Here is a 20458-nt window from a genome sequence, read left to right on the forward strand (position 1 = left end):
AAGAATCGTCTCGCAAATTACTCTCTAGTCATATTTAGTTTTGTAAATAATCCACATTTAATATTTTATGCATGTGTCTAAACATTCGATATAACGGACGGTAAATTTTACCGCTCGTAAACAAACAGGCCCTACTACCAAAAACTTGTCAAACTCTAAAATTTGGCTTGCTAAATATATGGAATGAAATTCCTCCGCTCCACGAGAAACTTATCTATACTAGTAAATATGCCCGTGCGTTGCAACGGAAGAAAAACATCAAATAACCTTAGAAAGTGATTAGAAAGTGATGACAAAATGTTACATATCTATTTATATTTATCCTTTTCATAAAATTTAAAGTCCATAATTTATTTTATTGATAACCATAACATCTATGGTATTAGATAGTTAATATTTATAATATATGTAGCTTGAAGACATATTTATTTAATAATAAAAATAGAAAATAGTTAAACCTTATCTCACTCTAATATTACCTCTTAATATACCTCAGTATTATATTAAAACATGAGAAGTTTGATGCTAGCATTATTTTTTATTTAGATTAGAATCGCAATAAAACATGAGAAGTTTTTTAATTCGTTAATACACTTTCTGATCTGATAGGAATTACAAAACGTACCTTCGTTGGACGAAACTAGGTGGAACGACGTTCTTTCTGTATCAACAAACCATATTGTAAATTGTAAAGGAGGATGATTCCTAACAAATTTGTTTTATTGCTGATTGAAACTGATAATTCTGTACCGTGTGTTCTGGTATTTTGATCAGTGTAAGCATGCATTTCAGTATTGCCGGCCAGTTGTTCTAGTTGATGGCACATTCCTCACTGGCAAATACAGAGGTACATTGATGATGGCTGCTGCTGTAGACCCTGAGAATCAAATTGTGCCACTGGCTTTTGCTTTGGCAGAGGGGGAGAACAATGATTCGTGGTCATGGTTCATGTGTCTGCTCCGTCTTCACGTCCTTGGTCCTTCTCGCACCATTTGTTTGATATCGGACCGTCACATTGGAATTCTTAATGCTGCCGGTGAACACATTGATGGGCACCCACCCCTAGTGCACCGTTGGTGCATGAGGCATTTTGCCGCTAATTTCTGGCGCCGTCAACGGAAGAAGGAGGTGGCAGACAAGTTAAAGGAACTTTGTAATAAACGTACGGAACACGAGTTTAAGGAGACAATGGCGGAACTACAGAAGATGATGAACCGAACGAGCAAGGCATGGTTAGATCAGCAGATGGAAAATAAAGCGAAGTGGGCATTAGCATATGATGAGGGTGGGTTTCGGTATGGCATAATGACAATAAACTCCTCTGAGTCTTTCAATCGTGTGTTCAAAGGCGTTCGATCTCTACCAGTGTCCGGTATTGTTGAGTTCTCTTTTAAGAAGTGCAATGAATATTTTGTTACGCGGTATGGCCTAGCCCTGAGGAATGAAGAGGAGCTTGGAAGATGGGGGAAGGCTGCACACGAATATTTGCAAGAGGCTGAGGAGTTGTCCAAGCAACAGGTTGGCGAGGCCTATGGACGAGATAGACTTGTTTTTAGCGTACGAGCTAGAGGGGGCACAAACCTTGGCGGCGAACGATTTGGTGGGCGAACGTACCGTGTGGATCTTGAAAAAGTAGAATGCAGTTGCAACGTACCTCAGATCATGCATGCCCCTTGCTCACACATGATTACGTCTTGTCGGCTTAGAGGTTTTGACTATACAGTTGAACCATACATGTCACCCTTGTATCTCCGTGCCAACACCCAAAATGTTTAGGAGAAGAGCTTTGAGCCGTACCTTGACGAGTCGCAGTGGCCTCCATATTATGGTGAGGACTACGTGCCTTATCCGGACCTAAGAAAGGTAGGGAAGGGAAGGAGGAAGAAGAAGCGACTGAAAGGCGATATGGACAATATGAAAGGTTATGGCGATGACATGTATGGTGGCGGTGACTTCAACGAAGAACGTGCGCAGAACCTATGCAGCATTTGTAAGAAACCTGGTCATAACGCTAGATTTCATAGGAGGGGTAGACAAGAGGTTGTTTATTAATCTTTGTGCTTATCAAAATTCTTAGTAAACATGTATTTATGTTATTCGTCATCAAATTTACTTGCTTTGTCTTATTACTAATGTTATTAATTGTACTAATGTTGTTTCTTTCATTTTTGAAACAGGCGGGCTACAATGGCGGCGCGGGCACCTCATCCCTGCTTTAGCCTCATTGAGGCGGACTACGACAAGGACCACCGGGCCAAGGCCTTGTCGGAGCAGCAGAGGCCATTGTGTGTGCTTCGTGGTCGCACGCACCACGTACACAGCTGGAACGAGCGATACGCGCCGTACATTCGTCGTGCAGGCTTTCTTGAGATCGTCCGGGTCTACAACATTGGACTTCCCACTCTAGACCCTGCAGTTCTTACTGCTTTTGTTGATAGGTAACATAGCATTTTACATTACTTTAATTTGTTTGTTAAATATGTGCCTTCAAATAATTGATATACACAACATTATAACGATGCAGGTGGAGACCAGAGACACACACCTTCCACACACCTTGTGGAGAAATGACTATCACATTGCAGGATGTGAAGATGATATTGTGTTTGAGTTTGTCTGGTCATCCGGTGACTAGGGTCGTCGATGAGTCTACTTGGCTAGACTTGGTACAGGAGTTTTGTGGTAGGCGGCCATCAGATGCTGAAGTTAAAGGCACCAAGTAAGTTCATATTTGAGTCCCATTGAAATTACTAATACAACCATTTTAGATAAATCTATATTTATACAATATTTGTTTACTTGTAATTGCAGGAAGACCTCAGGAGTGTCGACGTCTTGGATTACGCAGAACTTTGGTGCAGGACCACCGCCTGATGCTCCAGATCATGAGGTGGAGATGTATGCAAAGGTGTGGTTGTGGCACTTCTTGGGGGGTTTCTTGTTCCCTGATTCCTCAGGAGACAGCATCAGCTGGATTTTCCTGAGGATCCTTATGCAGCCACTGGACAACATTGCCGGCTACAGTTGGGGTAGCGCGGTGCTTGCATGGACATACTATAACACTCCAAAATTTTTAATTTTGGATTGTTATTAGAAAACACTAAATTAAATAGGGATTTAAAATTTTTCTAAAATATTACAAGATTTTTTGTTATTAATTATTGTCTTTATAAAATGAGAAAAATGTGGAATTTAAAAAAAAAAAAAAACTTTTATAAAGATAGGTGATGAGTGTTTTGTTTGCTGTTGTGTGCTCTGTGCCCTAGCTTTATTTGGTTTGTGTAAAAAAATTAATGAATATAAAATTTCTAGCGAGCCACGTTTAGTCTCTTTCGGTTTTCGGAAATATAAAACCCAAAAGTCCTATTTAAAAACTAATTCAAGTTGGAAAACAATTTAGAAATGTGTTTAGACTAAAATATATTTAGATTTCAAAGTAGTCTAAAAACAAATTCCAAAATAATCCCTAAATATTGAATCAAATTTATTTTGAAATATGGTTTGAAAATAGTTTGGAAATTAGTTGGCAAATTAGTTTAGAATTTCTATTTTGGTGAAAAGAGAAGTTATTTTCTTTCTCATTTCCCTCCTCATTTTGGCCTACTCGTGCTTGTGGCCCAGCCCCGGCCTGGCTGCCCTTCGAGCCCATGCGCACGCGCCCCCTTGGGCCTCGGCCCAGCCGTGCAGCAGCCCAGCAGCAGCTGTGCCAGCTCGCCTAGCGCCCGTGTCACTGCCACGTGGGCCCCGCCTGCCAGCCCGCTCCGAGTCGCTGACATGCGGGCCCCACCTGTCAGGGGGAGGTCACCCCTAACCTCCCGCCCGACTCGGACGCGGACGGCGCCGCCGCCACGATTTCTGCGCGCGCGCAAACCGAGGATCGCCTTCACCTATTTAAGGGCGCCCCGCAGCCGCCGCACGCCTCCCTAGGAGCCCTAGGGCACTGCCGCGGGCCATCCTAGAACCCTAGCAGCGCCGCCACCATTGCCACCGCCCGAGCTCCACCCGCCGTCGGTGATCTCCTCCCCGACCCCATCTCCGACGACGACGACCGGCCCTCGGCGTTCGCAGCGAGGTGACGACCACGCCCGTTCCCTTTCCGCTCTCTCTCCCTCTTCCGTTTGCGCTCACGCTCGCCGGAGCACGCCGCGCCGCGACCAAACCCCGCTGCCGCGCGCGCTCGCCCTGGCCCCTCTACCGCGCGGCCGACCCGCGCAACGCACTCGCCGCGCCCCACGCGTCTCGCCCATGCCCTCGGCGAGGCTCCCCACGCCCTACAGCGCCGCCGCGACGGGCCCCGCTGCCGCGGCCATGGCACCGCCGCCGCGGACCATGCCGCCGCCGCGCGCGAGCCTCGCCTGGCTCCCCGGTCCACGGTGGACCGGTGGACCCGCGCCCTGTCCCTCGGTCCACCAGCGCCGCCGTGGACCACCAATCCCGCCGCGCCACGTGGCCGGTCAACCGGCCAAACGCGGTCAGCCCTGGCCGCTTTGCACAAAAGCCCCTGAACTTTTCGGTAATCAACCCGCGGTTCGCTTTAGTTCAAAAGAAATTCGATATAGGTCCTGATTCTTGGAGTCTAAACCCTGGATCCGTTGGTATTTATATATTAAGTCCAAAATGCATTTAAAATTCTGTTTTAATTATTTAAATTACAAAAAAATTAGTTCTGCGTAATCACGGTTTTGCCATTGACCTAGTTTTGGCCATAGAATCCGCATATTAATTCCGATTGAGCCCATTCTTGTCGCGTTAATTTCATATCGCCGCGCTCTACGCAGTAGTATAAATATTTATCATGTAACTTATTTCTGTATTTATTGATTTAAATATAATTTGATTAATAGCTTTTAAATTAGAAATAATCTAGGGTTGTAATTCGGTTCTCGTTGCGTTGTGACTATGTCGGTGTAATCTAAATATTAGCAATGCTATTTTCTTTGTCTCATGTTTATGAGTATAATTAATCCGATTAATGTTTCGAAATGCATTCCTATTTAATTAATTTAAAAACACATTAGGTTTACACTTTGGTATTTATAATCAAATGTGAACTCAAATACTTCTTAATTATAATTTGGTTATTTAAACATGAAGCACATAACTAATTTAGTAATATTTATCTAGAGTCTTTTTGATTAAAAATAACTCATGTTTCTAATTTAGATCTTTTATAAATAAATAAATGGTAACATTATTAATATTAACTTAAATGATTCTTTATTAATTATAACTTGATTAGTTGCTTTCATATATGCTATATCTCAAAACTATAAATGCTTTATTGGCTTCAGTGGTATATAGTTATTTATTAAATAAAATACGACCAGCGTATAGTCGTCTTCTCCGTTACTCTTCGAACCTCGAAAGTCGTGTCCGTTTAACGATAGCCCCGTTCTCAATCGTTCTTGCGTTGTCTCGATCGTAGCAACAAGTCGTGTCGTTTAGTGCGCTCTTTCTAAGCTTTTCTTTTGATTGTCGTTTGTTCTTAGTCATGATTGTTGTTTGTCTGTTTGTGTTACTTGGTTGCTACGAGTAGAAGCGTGGTTCATCAACAGTGAAGATCAGGAGCTGAGGACCGACAGTCGAAGCAGAAGTTAGAGATCAGAAGAAAGAAGTCAAAGAATTCTGAGCAGATATACACTGGGAATAAAGGCAAGTGCAGGCACCCTCTGATCATATTGTACCTATGAACTTCAAATACATTTACTTTCCATTGCATGTGTCTTAATATTGCAAACCCTAAGGACATGACTAGTCTTCTACTATGTTCCTTGTATGCCTGGGTTATACATGGGTAGTATAGTAAACAGTAGATATGCTTAGTTGCTCTACCCATCTAATCTATATAATAATAAAAATAATGATCTTGCTTAATAAATTCTTCAATGATGATTAATGATTAAATGGTGAACAATGGTCACTTCGGTGATGGAGATGTTGCGGTGCTTGCGAGCATCGTGTTTTGGTTGAGGACAGGGGGAGCGGGTATTGTTGGTGGTCCGGTTTGCTGGGCGTACCCGTCTCTGCTCTCCATAAGGACTTAGTCAGGGAGCGGCCCCCTGGGACTTACAGTGCAGCTCCAAGCTATATGGCTCTGGCTTGACTAATTAGCAGGACCTCCGCTGGTAGGGTGTTACTTTCCGGGTAGGCGTGAGGAAGTAGCTTGGGTAATGAATATTAAGTTAGCGGCTGCTCGGTACGCCATGGCTATGGGTATCGACTGTCGAGCGCCCCGGCGAAAACTTGCGAGTGGCATCCTATTAGTTGGACCCTGTGAAAGGTCTCGTAGTGAAACCCTGCCTGCTCACCTCGGTAGTGTTTTGGGGAGTCGCGACCCCGGGCGAATGGGAATCACGACTTGGAGTGAAAGTGCACACCTCTGCAGAGTGTAAAACTGATATATCAGCCGTGCTCACGGTCACGAGCGGCCCAGACCCTCACTTGATGAGCAAATTGGATTCACTGGATACTTGGAGGCGAAAATTTGGTTGAGGTTGCTACCTCGTGCTTTGGCGGAATGGCTATTCCGTGTTGGCAGGATTGCTATCCTGTGTTCTAAATTGGGATTGCTATCCCATGACCTTAATGGGGTTGCTACCCCGAGTTACTATCTGAGGTTGCTACCTCGGTAATAATTATAATGATGATTAATAAAATTGTTAATATACTTTCATCTAATTAAGGGTTGGGATGCTTCACTCATATTTAGTAATAGGTTGTTTTAATAAAAGAATTGTAATAAAAGTGTACCAACTAAAAAGCTCACCTGCAGTTAAACAGTGTCAGCTTTTCCTTTGATTAAGCCTTGCATGTCATTATACTTTCCGTCTGTACTCGCTGAGTTCGACATGAACTCACCCTTGCTATTTCCCCCACACCCCCAGTGTGTAGTAAAGTGCTGCTCAGAAGAAGGATAAAGAGGTCATGGAGTTTTCTAGAAGCTTATGGGAAGTGCTTGGCGTACGGAGCCCCCAGTCAACCGTCCCTGAGAAGATTGGAGCCTAAGAAGTTTAGCTACTGTTTCCGCGTACTCTGATGTTTTGTAAGTGTTATTATAAATATGTTTTTCTGCTATATATAACATTGATTCTGATATTTCTATTCTTTTGTTATATGTGTGGACTTCCTGGGCACACATATGACGACTCTGGTCTTATTTTAAAAGCCAGGGTGTGACAGGAATGGTATCAGAGCAATGTCGACTGTAGGACGTATGCCTAGATAGCACTGGTCGATTTCTAAAGCTTATTTTAATATAAAACTATTTTCTCATCTCTTGACTATTTGATTCTGACTATTTCTTCATCCTTGTCATGTTGTATCCCCTCCTTGAATAGCTTCCTTTGAGCTATTTCTATTAATCTCCTTGGCTTTTGTTTAGTTGTTTTACTTAAGTTTTCAAAACTTATTTTATTCCAAAATTCGATGGCCCTTCATCATCTCGAACTTACCTTTTTAGGATGACCACCACTGTTGAAGAAGCACGTGTAGTGTCGTTGATGTGTTGCGTGCTTGTTTTGTTTGGTTTGATGTTTTGTGTGTTGTCTCTGTTCTAGTGTTTTGAGGAGTTCTGGAAGAAATCGTTTGGGGGATTAGTTCGATCTCTGTTAAGTGGGGTAGTGATCTCTCTTATCCTATCCATATCTTTTGTCAATCTTGATCCTCTCCACCTATTTTCTCTCACTTCACATCCTGCTCTTTGTCCATATTACTCTAGCTCATTCTACTATTGCCTAATGTCAGATGATTGATCCAAGTGGTGACATCAATGGAAAAGAATATTGGTGATCCGAGTCAACCAATGACTTCTGCAACACAATTGAGCAGTGAAGAGATGATAGCTTGGCAATCCCAAATCCTAGAGATGGCAGCTGATCATATGGCTAGACTCCAGAAGTTTTTGATACTACAATCTTTACTTCTCCAAGGCGACATTGAAGAAGCTTACACCAAATGTCACGAAGACCCAACTATGCTACCCTTGTCCCTAGTAAACAAGGAGAAGCCCTTGTCTATGCAAGATCAAGTACTAAGTGGAGTGGGACCACCAAAAGATTCTCAGTTATATTTAGAAAAGAACATGACTGAAACTCAGGAAGGAGCAATGAAGAAACAAGTAATAGAAGCCTGGAAGAACATGAAAGCTAAGAAAGATGGTATTAATGAGGCACTTGGGATTCAAGAGCCGTGTAATTGCTGCAGATATTATGGTTTACCGTGCCTTCAGAAAAAGTCAAGCGAAGGAAAGATAGAAGTACCCCAAGATCAACAGACTGAAGGTAACAAGAAAAGGAAGGCAATCTCCCTAGAGCCACTGTTAAGTGTTGAGCCAAATCTGAGTTCTACATGGCAGTTAGATTTAGCTCCAAACTCTCATCAGACACATTCATACCTTGAAGAATTAGATGCCCCTTCAGCTACACTTGCTATGCCAGAGATATGCCTAGATGGATGGACCATCACCTATACAGAATATCAGCCTCGAAAGAGTAATCAAGCTAAGAAGCGAAATAGTGAAGAGACTCCATTGAAGGTGAACCCTCAGAACCAACAAGTTAGTAGCACTTCAGTTACTCCTGGCACATCAATTCAAGGAGCTCAATGTCAGGATAACACCTATGGTAAAATGGTTAGCAATGCTTGTTACCAGTGTCACGAAGAGGGACATCACAAGAAACATTGTCCAAAGAAGTACCCAGTTCGTGACTATGTTAATGGTAGATTGAACCATGTGGATCTGTGTACTGCTCGTGAAGCACAAAATGTGGTGTTTGGATCAATTCTAGTCAATTCAACTCCTGCCACTGTTTTGTTTGACTCAAGTTCTTCACATTCTTTCATCTCAAATAAATGTGTTGCTAATCATAAGATGCTTCTGTTGGAAATGAAGAAACCCGTACTAGTCAAATCACCAAGAGGGAAGATAAAAGCAACACACATGTGCCCAAAAGTCAGTCTCGGTATAAAAGGTGTAAATTTTGAGGTGAATCTTGTAGTTTTGGAATCAATGGAGATTGATGTCGTTCTTGGAAGAGGATGGTTAACCGCTTGTCATGGAAAGATTGACTGTACCCAACACTCAGTATCTCTAACCACCCCATCAGGAGATAGGTTTATGTATGAAGGTATTCAACTTCACCCCAAGAATTGAAGGACTAATGGAATGATTGTATCGACAATGAGGCAGTTCGAAAGAAATGTGGACCTTATAGAGAGGCAATATTTACACAACATCAGATGTGGAGTAGATTGTATTAGGAGACTCAGATAGATTTGAACCAGTCAAGGAAGTATGTAACACTTATAAAGTCAGCGATGGCTTCTAGCTTATAAAGATTTTTTTTATTCAAGTCACTTATAATCTTCTTTGTAAAATGAGATATCTTGTTCATTGGACCTTATCATTCTTAATCTCCTGATATGAGCTATGAGTTGTTTGACAAGATGTTTAGTCTATTTGTGGTAACCATGGAATCTCAGGCAAAGCACCTGGTGTTGTCCCAACATCGAGTGGTAGTGCTTACCCGTGAAGTGATCATAAACATTCCATTCAGAATGAGTTGACAACCTTTGTGCAGTTCTCTCTCGCAATATTTCCCCAACACTGCAAGTGGTATGAGAAATCTACTTAGGATCCATCTATGGAGACCATAGAGAAGCATCAAGTGTCCTAGGAAGAGTGGTGCTTGTTGACCTATCAAAGCAAGACATAGGAAACCAAAGTCCCAAGATAAGATGTATTTTTTTTTTGTTCACTTTGGAATATTTGATGGATTATCACGTGACAAAATGCAGAACCTGAAAGTCACATGAAAACCATACTGATATATGGTCAATCTTAACAGACCCCTTGGGTTGCTTTTCTAGATAGTGTCCAAGAACCTTCTCCTAGATAACCTTATCGACTTTTGGCTTCAGTCTTGCACCTTTACTAAGATAACTGAAGTTATTTCACTCTATCTTCTCCCATCATTATGTTGTTTCTCTCCCTGTCTCTCAGAATCCCAAGAAGTGCAGTGTGTTATTAGACGGGTAATCTCTGAAGGAAATCTCTAAAGATCGTTCCGATCTGGCAAGATGAAGTTCGTAAACAATAGTTTTTGAAGATGAGCAAACACTTGGTTTAAGTGGGGTAGCGGCAGTTACGATCATCACTCTTGAGGATCTCAAAACAGAAGACATGGAGAACTTTATATTGATCTTTATCATTCTTGCGATGAGCCCTTATCATTTTTGTCAACGTGTGATCTTGGATCTTACATCTCATTGGACTACAGATGATTAAGCGTGAAGACTTAAAAAAAAAAATCTAAGTCTTTGTCGACTTCTGCTAATTCTTTATCCTTTCGTCTACTATCTTATACATACCCGGGATCAAGGAAATTGTGAGCACTATTATATCTATCTCCTATGTGTTATCTTCTGTTAACCTTGGCTTTTTGCCCTTGCACTTTATCGTAATACAAGAATTCAAAGATCAATTTCTATCTCATATGTTTATCTTTCTTTGTCTTCAAATCTGTAGCATACTCTATACCCTTTATGTCTATATTTAATTCTTTGATCATGTCTTGAAAGTCTCGAAACAACTTTGATGATCTACTTTATCTTTCTCTTTAGTTTCTTCAAATCTCGGGACGAGATTTATGTTAAGTGGGGTAGATCTATAACACTCCAAAATTTTTAATTTTGGATTGTTATTAGAAAACACTAAATTAAATAGGGATTTAAAATTTTTCTAAAATATTACAAGATTTTTTGTTATTAATTATTGTCTTTATAAAATGAGAAAAATGTGGAATTTAAAAAAAAAACTTTTATAAAGATAAGTGATGAGTGTTTTGTTTGCTGTTGTGTGCTCTGTGCCCTAGCTTTATTTGGTTTGTGTAAAAAAATTAATGAATATAAAATTTCTAGCGAGCCACGTTTAGTCTCTTTCGGTTTTCGGAAATATAAAACCCAAAAGTCCTATTTAAAAACTAATTCAAGTTGGAAAACAATTTAGAAATGTGTTTAGACTAAAATATATTTAGATTTCAAAGTAGTCTAAAAACAAATTCCAAAATAATCCCTAAATATTGAATCAAATTTATTTTGAAATATGGTTTGAAAATAGTTTGGAAATTAGTTGGCAAATTAGTTTAGAATTTCTATTTTGGTGAAAAGAGAAGTTATTTTCTTTCTCATTTCCCTCCTCATTTTGGCCTACTCGTGCTTGTGGCCCAGCCCCGGCCTGGCTGCCCTTCGAGCCCATGCGCACGCGCCCCCTTGGGCCTCGGCCCAGCCGTGCAGCAGCCCAGCAGCAGCTGTGCCAGCTCGCCTAGCGCCCGTGTCACTGCCACGTGGGCCCCGCCTGCCAGCCCGCTCCGAGTCGCTGACATGCGGGCCCCACCTGTCAGGGGGAGGTCACCCCTAACCTCCCGCCCGACTCGGACGCGGACGGCGCCGCCGCCACGATTTCTGCGCGCGCGCAAACCGAGGATCGCCTTCACCTATTTAAGGGCGCCCCGCAGCCGCCGCACGCCTCCCTAGGAGCCCTAGGGCACTGCCGCGGGCCATCCTAGAACCCTAGCAGCGCCGCCACCATTGCCACCGCCCGAGCTCCACCCGCCGTCGGTGATCTCCTCCCCGACCCCATCTCCGACGACGACGACCGGCCCTCGGCGTTCGCAGCGAGGTGACGACCACGCCCGTTCCCTTTCCGCTCTCTCTCCCTCTTCCGTTTGCGCTCACGCTCGCCGGAGCACGCCGCGCCGCGACCAAACCCCGCTGCCGCGCGCGCTCGCCCTGGCCCCTCTACCGCGCGGCCGACCCGCGCAACGCACTCGCCGCGCCCCACGCGTCTCGCCCATGCCCTCGGCGAGGCTCCCCACGCCCTACAGCGCCGCCGCGACGGGCCCCGCTGCCGCGGCCATGGCACCGCCGCCGCGGACCATGCCGCCGCCGCGCGCGAGCCTCGCCTGGCTCCCCGGTCCACGGTGGACCGGTGGACCCGCGCCCTGTCCCTCGGTCCACCAGCGCCGCCGTGGACCACCAATCCCGCCGCGCCACGTGGCCGGTCAACCGGCCAAACGCGGTCAGCCCTGGCCGCTTTGCACAAAAGCCCCTGAACTTTTCGGTAATCAACCCGCGGTTCGCTTTAGTTCAAAAGAAATTCGATATAGGTCCTGATTCTTGGAGTCTAAACCCTGGATCCGTTGGTATTTATATATTAAGTCCAAAATGCATTTAAAATTCTGTTTTAATTATTTAAATTACAAAAAAATTAGTTCTGCGTAATCACGGTTTTGCCATTGACCTAGTTTTGGCCATAGAATCCGCATATTAATTCCGATTGAGCCCATTCTTGTCGCGTTAATTTCATATCGCCGCGCTCTACGCAGTAGTATAAATATTTATCATGTAACTTATTTCTGTATTTATTGATTTAAATATAATTTGATTAATAGCTTTTAAATTAGAAATAATCTAGGGTTGTAATTCGGTTCTCGTTGCGTTGTGACTATGTCGGTGTAATCTAAATATTAGCAATGCTATTTTCTTTGTCTCATGTTTATGAGTATAATTAATCCGATTAATGTTTCGAAATGCATTCCTATTTAATTAATTTAAAAACACATTAGGTTTACACTTTGGTATTTATAATCAAATGTGAACTCAAATACTTCTTAATTATAATTTGGTTATTTAAACATGAAGCACATAACTAATTTAGTAATATTTATCTAGAGTCTTTTTGATTAAAAATAACTCATGTTTCTAATTTAGATCTTTTATAAATAAATAAATGGTAACATTATTAATATTAACTTAAATGATTCTTTATTAATTATAACTTGATTAGTTGCTTTCATATATGCTATATCTCAAAACTATAAATGCTTTATTGGCTTCAGTGGTATATAGTTATTTATTAAATAAAATACGACCAGCGTATAGTCGTCTTCTCCGTTACTCTTCGAACCTCGAAAGTCGTGTCCGTTTAACGATAGCCCCGTTCTCAATCGTTCTTGCGTTGTCTCGATCGTAGCAACAAGTCGTGTCGTTTAGTGCGCTCTTTCTAAGCTTTTCTTTTGATTGTCGTTTGTTCTTAGTCATGATTGTTGTTTGTCTGTTTGTGTTACTTGGTTGCTACGAGTAGAAGCGTGGTTCATCAACAGTGAAGATCAGGAGCTGAGGACCGACAGTCGAAGCAGAAGTTAGAGATCAGAAGAAAGAAGTCAAAGAATTCTGAGCAGATATACACTGGGAATAAAGGCAAGTGCAGGCACCCTCTGATCATATTGTACCTATGAACTTCAAATACATTTACTTTCCATTGCATGTGTCTTAATATTGCAAACCCTAAGGACATGACTAGTCTTCTACTATGTTCCTTGTATGCCTGGGTTATACATGGGTAGTATAGTAAACAGTAGATATGCTTAGTTGCTCTACCCATCTAATCTATATAATAATAAAAATAATGATCTTGCTTAATAAATTCTTCAATGATGATTAATGATTAAATGGTGAACAATGGTCACTTCGGTGATGGAGATGTTGCGGTGCTTGCGAGCATCGTGTTTTGGTTGAGGACAGGGGGAGCGGGTATTGTTGGTGGTCCGGTTTGCTGGGCGTACCCGTCTCTGCTCTCCATAAGGACTTAGTCAGGGAGCGGCCCCCTGGGACTTACAGTGCAGCTCCAAGCTATATGGCTCTGGCTTGACTAATTAGCAGGACCTCCGCTGGTAGGGTGTTACTTTCCGGGTAGGCGTGAGGAAGTAGCTTGGGTAATGAATATTAAGTTAGCGGCTGCTCGGTACGCCATGGCTATGGGTATCGACTGTCGAGCGCCCCGGCGAAAACTTGCGAGTGGCATCCTATTAGTTGGACCCTGTGAAAGGTCTCGTAGTGAAACCCTGCCTGCTCACCTCGGTAGTGTTTTGGGGAGTCGCGACCCCGGGCGAATGGGAATCACGACTTGGAGTGAAAGTGCACACCTCTGCAGAGTGTAAAACTGATATATCAGCCGTGCTCACGGTCACGAGCGGCCCAGACCCTCACTTGATGAGCAAATTGGATTCACTGGATACTTGGAGGCGAAAATTTGGTTGAGGTTGCTACCTCGTGCTTTGGCGGAATGGCTATTCCGTGTTGGCAGGATTGCTATCCTGTGTTCTAAATTGGGATTGCTATCCCATGACCTTAATGGGGTTGCTACCCCGAGTTACTATCTGAGGTTGCTACCTCGGTAATAATTATAATGATGATTAATAAAATTGTTAATATACTTTCATCTAATTAAGGGTTGGGATGCTTCACTCATATTTAGTAATAGGTTGTTTTAATAAAAGAATTGTAATAAAAGTGTACCAACTAAAAAGCTCACCTGCAGTTAAACAGTGTCAGCTTTTCCTTTGATTAAGCCTTGCATGTCATTATACTTTCCGTCTGTACTCGCTGAGTTCGACATGAACTCACCCTTGCTATTTCCCCCACACCCCCAGTGTGTAGTAAAGTGCTGCTCAGAAGAAGGATAAAGAGGTCATGGAGTTTTCTAGAAGCTTATGGGAAGTGCTTGGCGTACGGAGCCCCCAGTCAACCGTCCCTGAGAAGATTGGAGCCTAAGAAGTTTAGCTACTGTTTCCGCGTACTCTGATGTTTTGTAAGTGTTATTATAAATATGTTTTTCCGCTATATATAACATTGATTCTGATATTTCTATTCTTTTGTTATATGTGTGGACTTCCTGGGCACACATATGACGACTCTGGTCTTATTTTAAAAGCCAGGGTGTGACACATACCGTCAGCTTTGCCAGGCCTGTCGTCGCCAGTCATCGAATGGAAACCTAGGTGGTTGCTCATATCTACTTTAGGTTTGGATTTGGGAGCGTTTTCCAGTTGGAAGGCCCACTAAACCTCCAGGTTTGCCTGTAAGTGCATTTGCTATTTTGATTTCTTCATAACACTTAAGGCATTTATGACATTATGTTTGTGTTAATTGCAGGTATGGGTGCATGAAGATGTTGGACCCACCGCCCTTTTTCTCTGGTCAGATGCTAAGGTAGTCAGGGGCGAAGCAGACAGGAGGTACAGCAGTACACTGACGAGCTAGACGTGTTGACACACAACTACGTAAGTTCAATTCACTTTTAGTACTAAATGCACTATTAATGCGTTTTATTTTGAAATACTAAAAATAAGTTTACAAATTTTGCAGGTCACATGGTCACCGTGGTCTCAGTGGGAGCTAGAGGGGTACCTTAGTCCACGCTGCGAGGAGGAGGATAGTGATTGGCTTTACGATGGCCCATTGATCTTCTTCCACGTGGTCGAGATGCACTACCCTTGCAGGGTTTACAGACAGTTTGGGAGGCTGCAGGGGATTCCACCGCTGTATTCCACAAATGCTGAGCTGCATAGGTATGATGGCACTTTGTTTGTTTCCATTAAGTGGCTCATTGCTAATGCAATATATTTTTGCAGGATTGATCGTAGGTTTCGGTCCACGCAAAAGGATTGGGCGGTCAGGCACGATGCACATTTGCAGACTTGGTATCACAGGTAGGTTCCCCTCGTCAACTCACTACCACCGCACGACCTGGCCAGATGGATGGAGTACCTACAGTGGCTGCACCGGAGTACGAGGACTCATATCATGGTCCCGTACACCAACACCCCTGCAGATGAGGGTGGTGAGGATGACATCGCCGATGCGTTCGACGAGGTGCAAAGGGTTGACAAACAGGTTCTTAGGGCCCCCTTAAATAGATATGTGGTAAGTACATTGGACTTTCATGTATTATTTGATGTTTATGGCACAACAGTTGTCCAAATGATCGAGTTAATGTTGTGTGTGATGTTGTAGTCACAACAGTTGTCTAACTACTCCGAGGAAGCTAGTAGGCAACTGTTTCGGAGTAGAGACGACAAGAGCAACCCTCTTCGCAGCTTTGTCAAGGTACTTTCGAAAAAATAATTCATTATTACAAAGCAATTACAACTGAATAATGCATGTTGTCATTTTATCCTGCAGAAAATCAAAAAGGGCTGCAAGAAGTTAGCGGCTAAGCTGAGCTGTGCAGACACGACATATGAGCCTCCGTTGCACCCCATGTTGTCTAGGAGCCAGACGGCCTCGATGTCCACCAGAGCTACTTCGGCTAGGGCCGCTTCCTCCTCTGTACGTACTCCGCAGTACACAGGGAAGGGTCCAGCGGACGTGGACGATGAGGACGAGGCCCTTCAGTACTCCACGACTAGTGGCGACGACGACGACGACGAGTTACAGTGGGAGTTCACCGGTCACGAGGAGATGGGTACCTCACAGCTAGGCGGTGCTCCTATTGGTACACAGGGGGTGGAGTACACACAGGAGGAGTACACACAGGGGGTGGAGTACACACAGGAGGAGTACACACACGTCGAGCACCAGGTGCCTATGCTGTGCTTTTACTTTTCTATATTTGCATGATTCAAAAATTAAAATTGCTCATTAGGGTGCTTGTTTGCAGGGTACTTCGTCCACACAGGAGATGGAGCGTGTCCATAGGAGGCAGCGCGAGAGGCAGCGGCGAGACCGCACGGACGTGGGGTGGACAAGCAACGTGGTGCCTACCAATCCTAGAAGGCGACGGAAGCCGCGAAACCGCTACACCCCTGGCGATGATTAGATTAGACATGTTTAGCAGTTGGGACTTGTCATGTAGTACCTGTGACATATTGTTATTTCCAGCACGTTGGTACCTGTGACATATTTCTAGATAATTGATGTGCCTTTTTTAAGCATTAGTGAGAATTAATTTAGTTGTTCGGATTTGTCATGTAGTGACATATCTCTGTCTTGCCAAACCAGCTGCGAACCCGAACAATCGGTTAACAAAAAACCAAACAAAGGCAGTGCATCAAAGGGTCTGGCCAATTTTTGGCTACCCCGCCATGGCTGGGGGCGGGTTAGGGCTACCCCGCCATGCACCATGGCGGGGTACCCCTAACCCACCCCCAGCCATGGCGGGGTAGCCAAAAATTGGCCAGAACCCCATGTACCTTTCATAGCACTACTCAAAGTGACTTCCTCTATTTCTTTTTAAATATTACACAAAAAACTAGCTAGTAAACATGCAAGAAATAAAACTTTTAAATGTTATATTAGTTAAACATATTACAAATTTTTTTTAAATTGTTATGTTAGTTAAACATTCTGACAGCTGTGGACTTTGGCGAAGAGCGATCAAATTGAAATACATCGGAATACAAATTATTACATGACAAGTTTCAAAGTACAAAAGTCTTATCCCTAAGCCACTCACATACATTACCACATCAATCAAACTGCGTGCACCACTGCGTAAGCAACTCGTCCTCGGACTCCCAATCGTCCACTACAACCTCCTTACCCATGCTCGCCTCCGCTGCCTTGGCCTCACTAGCCTGTCTCTCGTAGTAAGCTGCCTCCGCCTCTTCTGCCGCCTGAGAGTATAACTGTCCCTCTTCCTCGATCATGTCTGTTGGCCACCATGAGTCATAGACCGATGTCTTCTGGTTGTGATATGTAGCCTCACCCTCCTCTAAGGCACCGACAGGCATCGGTCCTGACGCCTCACCCTCCTCTGCAAGACGAAGTAGGTCGCCTATCCTTCCCATTTCATAGTCATGCTCATCCTGAGGGTACCCCAATTCCTCGGCAAGACGAATGAGGTCGCCTATCCTTCCAGTGTCGTCGTCTTCTTCCGCCTCGTCCTCCTCTTCGACCACAATCGGACGGCTAGCGGTGCCACCAACTGCAGCGTCCCGCCCTAATATCATATTCTCCGCGTACTTAGCACGGCCCACATCTGCTTGCCAGTTTCCGGTGCATCCAATCTCTGTAAGTACAAAATTTAAAGAATTAATAACATATTCATTTTAGAGAAACTAACAGTTTCACTTTCAAAAATTAAATGACTCACTAGCACATAATGAGGCAATAGTATCGTTCAAGCATTGCATCTCAGCTCTCTCAGCCTCCTCCGCAGCCTTCCTTGCATCCTCTTCAGCCTTCCTTGCACGGTACTCCTCTATCTCCTTTTCCCTCTCCTCGGACCACTTCTTCCATGCAATACTCGCAGGGTTACGAACATGCAACTCCTGGGTGAATGCAAGCATTTTCTTCTTATGGTCCTTCACAAAATCAGTGACGTAGTTTGCAGGATAACCTCTCGTCTTGCGAACTGCTACTCTTGCCTTATACTCATATTTGAACTTAAACACATCATCAGATGATTCCCATTTGCATTTCTGAGTGCTCTGTTACGGGAAATATATGAATACAAAGTTAGCGTACAAAAACAAATATATGAGTATAGTAGTACTAAATGTGCACAGTCCTAGCAAACCTCATCATAGTCGATCATGTGGCCACAGAAGTGGCCAATCCCAAGACCTGAAGGAACTAGGCCGTAGCTAGCTTCAACACCACATTTGCACATCACGGGAGGCGCAATAGACCTCCGCTTCTTCTTTCACTCTGGAACCTCCTCCTGCTTCTCAGGCTCTGGCCAATGGCTCTTTGGACCATAGATCCACTCCGCGAAACGGCACTTTCGAAAACCACGATCCTACAAAAAGAACACATTAGAACACACATATATCAACTGAAATTTTAAGATTGAATCAAAACTTACTTCACGCCGCAGAGGACAAACGAACTCTAGTTCATTCCGTGGATTTATCACGGCTTATTCTCCGCAATGACACTTTGGAGGATCCTCGAGCCGCCGTGCAGAGGCGACGGCCTTCTCTTCCTCCGTCATAGGAGGAGGGTTAGGGGGGGCGGAACCCAGCGAGTAAACAACTCACGTTTGCAATGATCAACGCCGGGGTAGAAAAGCAGAATTCTTGGGTCAAACTTGTCCGGCCCGTCGATCCATTGGAAGAAAAAGCACCGGAAGTAGGGCTACAAAAGAGTTTCAATTGTCTCATTGGGAATAAAAAGATAAAAAACCAATAAGAAAAACAAAGGGCACAGTGACTTACGCTATAACTATAACAAGTATAGAAGCAACGTGCCGCAGTATCCGGATGTCTCGACTGGCTCACGTGTGCCGGATGTCCACAATCACAGTTAGGAATAGGTTCCTCGGGAGGCACGGGGGCATCCTTGCAAGACACATCGGGGTACAACTCTCTAGGACGACCCTTTTTTCGCCAAATAGACTCACGATACGAGTCCTCCATCTAAAAACGCGAAAATAATTCAACACAAATCACATAACTAAACAAAGTAACGTAACAAGAGATTTACTAAACATATTAAAAATAACCAAATGAACTTATCTAAACTATGAAAACGTAAAGGTTGTAAGAAATTTACCTTATCCAAACGAGGGGTGGCCGGGAAAACAACCGTGAAGAACGACGAGGCGGGGAATACGCAGCGGAGAGGGGCGCCGAGGCGGGGCAATGGAGGTAAAGGACGACGCGGAGGGGCACCGGAGAAGAGCGGAGCTCGGGTGTGAGAGAGGAAGAGAAAGAGAGACACTCGGGGTGAGAGAGGGAGAGAAATGAGAAGAGATGGCCGTTCGGCCGACTAAGTAGGGCGCGGGCATACCCTGCCATGATGCGCGGCGGGGTTGCAACCCGCCATTATGGGTGGCGGGGTCCCCGTAACTCGCCATGGCCGGTGGCGGGGTCCACGTCAGCCGGCCCCGCCCAGCCGGGCGCCACGTGGCGCTTCAACCCCGCCACCATGCATGGCGGGGTGCAGTGGTTTTGCCCCGCCATGCATGGTGGCGAGGCCAAACGGCCTAGATTTGAAAAATCTTTGCAAACCGGTCTAAATTTGAAATTTATTTTAAAAATGGGCTAAAAATAAAAAAAATTCGCCCATGAAGACTCATTCCGAAGCCTTGTCTCGTGTGGCAAAGCTAGACGGAAGGGGTGGAAATATTGTTCCAGCTATGTAATGACTATATTGTCCTTCTGAATGGATAAAGAACAATTGATTCAGGGATGAAATAGGGATTGTAATAGGATTATTGAAGATTGCGTCCCTATAATACCCCGTGACATGTACTTTATCTGGACATAAAATTTCTATTCACTAGAGTAAAATCCACTCTTTGATGCTTGTGTCATTCATCAACATTAGGTGGTTCGTAATTAAACCTTCAAAATTTATTTTTGCTTCTACCATTTTTTTTCATTTTCTATTATTCTTCAAATAGGAAGTCCAATACATGTGGGTAATTATAACATAAAACTTCTCACCCAATTCCATTTAGCGAGCCTGTCATTATACCTTGATAAATAAAGAATAACAATTTCCATCCGCTCAAACCGTAAGACTTCCTTGATAGCTGGCATTAATTCGTAAGCCAAACCAGTTAATAAGCTTTAAAAAGGTCTAGTTCTATATATTTTTGAGGCATTTTATTTTGATGTCGCAAATTGAAACAAAAAATATCTAATACTTTTTCTATGTTTTCAAACACATC

Source organism: Sorghum bicolor, chromosome 4 (genome assembly GCF_000003195.3).
Source record: "Sorghum bicolor cultivar BTx623 chromosome 4, Sorghum_bicolor_NCBIv3, whole genome shotgun sequence".
NCBI lineage: Eukaryota > Viridiplantae > Streptophyta > Magnoliopsida > Poales > Poaceae > Sorghum > Sorghum bicolor.